The sequence below is a fragment of the Mastomys coucha genome, unplaced genomic scaffold (assembly GCF_008632895.1).
Source record: "Mastomys coucha isolate ucsf_1 unplaced genomic scaffold, UCSF_Mcou_1 pScaffold6, whole genome shotgun sequence".
Taxonomy (NCBI): domain Eukaryota; kingdom Metazoa; phylum Chordata; class Mammalia; order Rodentia; family Muridae; genus Mastomys; species Mastomys coucha.
In genome coordinates this window covers 89,467,293-89,475,281 of record NW_022196912.1, presented here as the reverse complement: position 1 = coordinate 89,475,281, position 7,989 = coordinate 89,467,293, and positions in this window count along the sequence as shown.

Sequence of the window (7,989 nt, the reverse complement as noted above, 5' to 3'; positions counted from 1 at the left end):
TACATTGTGCACATTCGTGAAATATCATAATGAAACTTTATTGAATTTTACTGCTAAGTTCTAGCCAGCCAACATTCCTTTCTATCCATAGCTTTCTACAGAAAGCAAAGGTAGAATATTTATCAGAACAACTTGTTCAACGTACATTCTCCCTCATTTTCTTAAGAAATGTAGGGAAGGAATTGGGAACAAAGGGAGTAGGGTGTGTGGATTTGATCAAATATGCATGCATGACTATTAAAGTATTTGAAAGAAGCACATTAATGCTGGAAATAACTACATCATCTGTGCAGTGTGGGATAGTGTCTTGACACATGTCCATGAGTGTTACAATGTTTTTCAAGTGACTGAGTTGGATGAAGCTGTGTGCTTTTTTTCCTCTTAACAAAGCAGACTCTCTTGTCTTTATGATTTCCTCTTACAATTTTTTTTCCTGGGGGGAAATCCATCCACTTAAACAAAACAAGAGAAGCTAGTGAAATAGTGATAGGAGAGATTTAAAGTCATTCCTAAACTCTTACTCCAAATCAAAATCAGCGACTGGATTTCATCTGTTCTTTGGGATTGGAGAGAAGCCAATGGCCTGGAAAGTTCTGATTCGAGATGAAACCTCTTCCTTAGAACCTCGATGTTGTAGCCTGTCAGCCAGCACGAGGTTTAAGGATTTTATGGAAATGCTTACCCAAAATAGCCTATAGTAGTTTTCGGGGGGCGAAGGGTAAGGCTAGGGTGGGGCAGAGAAGACTTTTTTTTTCAAAGAAGAGTGGGGCAGGGAGAACAAGAGGGTCTCTTTGAGTTTCTCTGGCTTCCTTCTCCCTCATGCATCTTCTCTCCCACCACAGACACAGAGCTGGGGTGGGGTACATCTATATTTGGCACTTGCTTTGTCTAAATGGGAATCTGTAATTTCTTCATATTTGCTGAGGATGACTCACTTTGGTTTTCCTTTCTGAGTCTTGCTGCTAATTGGAGAGTTACCTCACTGCAGACTTGTGCATAAGCTATGGCTCAACATTGCATCTGCATCATGTCAGAGAAACGCTTATGAAGACAATGCTGAAAGCTCAGTATTTTAATTTAAAATGTTTTTGCTAAAAGACTTTGATGAGGAAAAGAGTTTCTTTAAACATAAAACTGAACAATTAACAAAGAAACTAAGGCTGTGCTGACTTCAACCATAGCCACCATGTGACTATTTGGGCAGGAATGTTACAGAGCAACGAACGGAAACCATCATAAAAATACTCCATTACATTTACATTGCCAAAGAAACTATGACCTCCGATAAAGGTGCTATATGGTGCATATGTAGCACAGAAAATCCAATATAAATACAAACACTGAATAATAAATCAATCAAGATTGTAAGAACCACATGAAATATCCCTTGAAGTAATACCACAGTTGATTTTAGGGGGTGAAAGATGTATTCATGAGAGGTAAGTATCTGCATTGACAATAATCCATTACAAAAGGAGTGTTAAATATGAGCACTATGATGATTAAGGAAGAAAACAGATTTCAGAGAAGGATGTCCACCTGTTTAACTTTAATTCCATGGTAAACTGTAGTCCAGGCCACACCCCGTTGAAGTCATCACCTCACATGAATGGACAGAACAGATGTAGTCCAGGCCACACCCCGATTGAAGTCATCACCTCACATGAATGGACAGAACAGATGTAGTCCAAGCAGTGTGTAGTGGGTAGTCTGATCCTCTACATTGTAGTCCAGGCAATAGTAAGTCGAGGTTGAGGGTGTGTGTATGTGTCCTAGGATGTCTGCTTTGTACCCTTGGTTCCCCTTCACAGTATTGGTTATTGGGAACTGAGATAAGAATCACTCATGTTGAATGGATAAAAATCCCAGCAACATGGAGTTAGGTGACAGCTGGAAAAGGAGAATGCTTTAATAAAATCAAATAATAGCTTGTCTTGGCTCTACACTCTGCTCAGATAGAGACCACAAATCTGGAAGTGGCAGCTCCTATTGATCCTGGACTCAGCACAAGCATTCAGGGCGTGTTTAGAAACAGATAAGCTTAGATTCTTGGAAGATGTTCTTCCTTGTAAATAAAACTGAAAGGAACTAACTAAGAGATTGTGTCAGATTTGAGTAACAACACTGAAAAAACTAGTGCCATTCTGTATTTTTGTTGGTGTCATTCCTTATAAATTACTGAGAATCACATCTATATAACTCATTGAACATGGAGACGTTGAGCTGGTGCCTGCATAGAACTTTTACCTCTACATTTTTAATGCCTTTGGTACAGGAAGGTACTCTGCAGGCCACCCAAAGAGAAACATAAACACCAACCCAGGCACAAAACCTTTGACCTATGGTATGTCCTGCTTGCAAAATATGCTGTGGCACAGGAATCATGGGAGTAGCCAACCAATATCTGATTTGACTTGAGTCCCACTCCATGAGACAGAACCATTACCTGACACTGGGCAGCCAAGAACCAGAGACTAGATAGCCCAGAGACCTAGGGTAAACCCAAATACTATTGATCTAAAAAAGAAAAGAAAAAGGTATCAATATAATGACTCCAAATGATATTCTGCTATATTCATACTGGTGTCTCCTTCTGCCATCAACAGACAGGCTTTCTCCTGCAGCAAATAGGAAGAAATAAGAGACTCATAGCCAGACATTACACACACACACACACACACACACACACACACACACAGAAAGAGAGAGAGAGAGAGAGAGAAAAAGAGAGAGAGAGAGAGAGAGAGAGAGAGAGAGAGAGCTTGGAACACACATCTCTAAACGGGATGTCTCTATCTAATTTTTTCCCTCAGATCAGAGAACCCTGAAGAAAAGGAAGCAGAAAGAGTATATAAGCCAGAAAGGATGGCGGATGGATACCAGGAGAACAAGGCCCTCTGAATCAACTGCCCAAAGTCCATATGAACTCACAGGCTGAAGCAACAATAACAGAGCCCATACTGGTCTGCACCAGGTCCTCTGCATATATAGTATAGCTTTCAGATATGGAACTAGTGGATCTCTGATTCTTTGCCTGTTTGGGGGCTCTTTTCCTTCTGTTGGGTTGCCTTGTTCAGTGTCAGTGTGATGTGATGATTTTTGTTTTTATCTTATTTTATATGATCATGTTTGGTTGTTATCTCCTAGAAGCCTGTTCTTTTGTAGTGAGAGACAGAAAATGAGCAGATGCAGAGGGGAGGAGAAATGGGAGGGACTGGAGGGAGTAGAGGAAGATGAAACTGTAATCAAGATATATTATATAAGAATGGAGTCTATTTTCCATCAACAAAAATTCAAAACAATCAATAAATAATTACTTTTAAAGATATCCTTTAACTGAATGACAAATGTATAATGAAAATGTGGTACATATACACAATGAAGCATTGTTTGTAGCTGTGCTGATTAAGTTCATGTCAACTTGACACAAGCTAGAGTTATTAAAAGAGGGAGCCTCAATTGACAAGATGCCTCCATAAGATTGGGCTGTAGGCAAGCCTGTAGAGCATTTCTTAATTAGTGAATAGTGTGGGAGGGTCCAGATCATTTTGGGTGATGCCACCCTTGGCTGGTAGTCCTGGAGAAACCAATCTGAACAAGCCAGTAAGCAACACTCCTTCATGGCTTCTGCATCAGCTCCTGGCTCCTGGTTCCTGCCCCAGTTTGAGTTTCTACCTTACCTTTCTTCGGTGGACAGTGATTGAGGGAGATATAAACCAATAAACCCTTTCCTCCCCAAGATGTTTTTGATCATAGTTTCATCCCAGCAATAGAAACCTTAGGTAAGACAATCAGTATATGGATAGGGACAGAAAATAATACACTGAGTAAGAGAACTCAGACTCAGAAAGACTAATGTCTCATGTTCACTCTTATTTGTGGATTATAGCTTTTAATCTTTAGATGTAAAACAACAAAAACCAAGAAAAGTAAATATTGATACTGGAAGGAGTTTTCATGGTGCGGGAGGTTTTGAGAGGACAGCAGAAGACAGGCCTGGTGAAGAAATAGGGAAACGGAAGAGGGAAACTTTAACTGGGGAAATACCAGGACAATTTAGAGGGATAGATGGGGAAGGAAACACAGATGTTTAGTTAAAAACATATATGTATGGAGTGGAATCATGGCTTAATGTTTAGGAGCATTTGTTGCTCTTCCAGATGACTTGCATTCAGTTGACAGCACACAGAAATGTGTGAGATAGTGTCTCATAACCATCTGTTGCTCTAGTTCCAGGGGATCTGACTCCCTCTTCTGGCCTCTGTGGGCACTGCATACACATGGTACACAGACTTACAGGCAAAACACCTATACACAGAAAATAAGAATAAACAAATGTATTTTAAATATGTATTGCATATGCACATATATGTATATGACTATATGTGTATGCATAATGGAGTTATACTGCATAGAGTGATAATACCCAGCCCAAGAACCATACACTAACTAAACCTCTGAGCTAGGTATGGGCAACCTCCTTCTAAGTGTTGGTCAAGGGAATCAAAGAGATTCCAAAAATTATATAGATTGCCTTCAAGACTTGAAATTAAGACCTTACTTCTGAAAATACCACAAACTTCTGACTTGGAGGAATTGTGCTGGAAATGACCAGAAGCCTTTTCCCTAAGACGAGCTCTCATGTAGAATCTGAAGTTGCTACATATTGCCAAGAAAAAAAAAATGTTGACAGTAGTCTTACCCAGTTGTAAACACTAAGAAATCACAATAACTTGCATACTACGATATTGTCAACAGTAGAGGAGTAGCAAGTCTATCTCAGGGGTAACCAACAGCTATCTAATTGAACATAAGATCCACTCAGCAGGAAAGAATTAGTATCCAGTACCATAAGCCTAGGTAACTACCCATGGCTAGAGAGACCTTGGTCCCTAGAGGAGAACCTATTATTGCCAATTTCCTAAAGCAAGATATCATGTAACTGCATTCTAAATAATTATCAATGTACTCACAGATAAGTGTAATTCTCACACATGATTAAAACATCTTCTCTTGCAGTAGATGGAGACCATTGCAGAACCCCAGATCTGGTAAACATGCAAAGAAAAATTAACCATGAGGAGCCCATCCCCAACTGATACATTTACCATGCAATCCCTACACTACACTTTCAGGGAACAACATGGAAAAGGGCAGACCATAGAAGCCAGAGAGCCAGAACATCTTGTTCAAGATAGCGTCTTCCATAACTAACAGAGAAGCTGTACCTATGAAATGTAGTCCTATAGTTACCTTAAAAAGACCAGCACAATGATAAAACCAGTTGCTATGGCAACATATGTGATCAATTTGAACTCATTAATAAACTCAGAGTCACCAATAATGTGTTGGTGTAACATTAAGGAAAGAAACCAAGGCTCTTCCCATGCAGTGACACTTAACCAGAAGCAAGCTCAGGTATGAACTCTCTACTTCATTCTTCTGTATCCTACATCCTCTCTCTGTCTGTTGTTTGCCTGACAGCTATCTTATGAATCTATCTCTGTGTCTGTCCCTGCAGGTCTGTGTTGATGTATCTGTCTATGTCTATACCTAAGGAAGGGCAATTCTACCAAAACCCCAACACTACATGAAGATCTACAACTAATGGCTGCTTGAGAGAGAAAATCAGTTTTCTGCAGGAATGGGCCTTGTGATAGAGCCCTCACACTAAAACTGTCCCAAGGGGTCAGTCTTAGACATACATACAAACAAGCAACATTAAATGTACTACTAATCAGGCTGTGTGTGTGTGTGTGTGTGTGTGTGTGTGTGTGTGTGTGTATGCACAACAATAATAATTAAAGAAGAAAAGATTTTAAATTTGAGAGGGAATCATGGGCGGAGTTGGAAAGGAAGAGAGGCAGTGGAAACAATATAAATACAGTATTTATGTAAGAAATTATTATTACCAATGAACCATTTAAATTAAAATGAATAGAATGATTATATATTTATATGTGAGTATATAGTGTAACATATATATCATTCAAAAATAAGAATGGCAGCATTAAAAATTTTAAAGTAAAATATTTTCAATTAAAATATGAAAGTGTTTCAGATATTTAAAAACTGACACATTATTATCATCTTTTAACTCTGACCCAGGAATAAAATAACAACAGGCAAGTCATTGAGCAGGTGAAATCTCTTAAGACACATGCCAATGGGTTTCTGCAATTCAAAAAGCAGTCACTGTTCCTTTATCATATTTCAGAAAGGAAAGAGTTCTTTTTATTGGATACACAATGAAGATTAATGTGAACAGCTAAAGTGGAGCCAGCAGTGTGTGTGCGTGCATGCTCACAAGTGCGTGTGTGTTTGTGCACGCGCATGCATGTGTGTGTATGAGTGTGTTAAGACACTGGTGGCCAAAGTCAGTCTTAGGCACCAAATCTCACCACCCTCCAGTCACTTTACAGAAAGAGTCCTGGGCCACAAATAGTCTGTAGGCTTCAATAGTAAAAAAGAACAACACAGCTAAGCCACTAAATCTTATGTCCCCATCTGCTGTCCTGACTGAGGCGAGGGGCTGACCTTCCCTAGAACTCAGATGGCTTCTCTAAGACCTGAGAGGACCAGGCAAGAGACAATAGTCCCAGCAGCTCTGTGAACCTTATTTTGACTACACTGAGGAAGTAGACTATTTAGAGAATTGAGGAATTAGAGAAAGGCTAGTGGAAAGGTGGTGTATCACCATGCATTCACTCACCCACAGCTCCTCCTGTGCCTCTAATTAGGACAATGTCATCTGGATTTTTTAAAAAATTGACAGTCAACAAATGCCGCCAATCATCTACTAGATAAATTCTACTAGTGAGCAAGATAAATGCTACCAGCAGGGTCAGCATCAGTGCTACAGGAACTGAGATGGTACACATCCTCGGAAGTCAAGGCCAGCTACAAATGGCAGGGAAGCTGCTCGGAGCAGTGTTGTCTAGAACTATTCTGACTTGAACAACCTTCAGGAGATATTCATGTCCTATAAACTGACTAGTGAGACTGGGTATACTAAGATAAGAATTTGTGATAGATACATTCAGTTCAGGATAAGAAAATATTATGCTTACATAGGAATGTTTTTCAAAACTTTCTTTTCTAGTTTTAGCCATTTGAAAACTTGAGTATTCTCTCTGTCTGCCTGCCTCTCTCTCTCTCTCTCTCTCTCTCTCTCTCTCTCTCTCTCTCTCTCTCTCTCTCTCACACACACACACACACACACACACACACACACACACTTCTTTTCTGCACATTATAACTATTTCTACATAGTAAAGAACAGGAGATAGAGGATCAGCTATTGAGGCAAGATGGGAGGGATTTGATTATAGTAGGTAAGGATAGAACAAAGGCTGTCATCTAATGCAGGCAGCAGTCTCATGCTCGGGACTTGGGAAATCAACAGCTCTTCACATAGTGCTTCAGTGTACTGAATAAAAATTGCTTAACAATGAACCAGAGCATATCTTTTAAAGGTATGCAGTATTTTTAGAAAAGGTTATTAAATACCTTTAAAAAATACTTTCAAGGACCCGGGCGGGATTTGCCATTTTCTCTCGGGTGAGTTTCTGAGACCTGAGCAGCCAGCTGGGAGCCACAGGCCCCATGACTCCCAGGGGAGCCGCAGGGCAGCAGGGACACCATCCTCTCAGCTTACAAGTGACAGAGGGGGTTCAGCGTCCTCCTCTGCCCCTTCCCTGCAAGTGGATCGCCTACCTCCAGAGAGTGCATTAAGCCAGAGACCCGGGCGGGATCCACCGTTGTCTCTCGGTGAGGTTCTGAGACTGGAGCAGCCAGCCCAGAGGCGCCTTAGGCCAGAGACCCGGGCTGGGGATCCGCCATTTTCTCTTGGGTGAGTTTGTGAGACCTGAGCAGCCAGCCGGGAGCCACAGGCCCCACGACTCCCAGGGGAGCCGCGGGATGGCAGGGACACGATCCTCTCAGCTTCCGAGTGACAGAGGGGGTTCAGCATCCTCCTCTGCCCCTTCC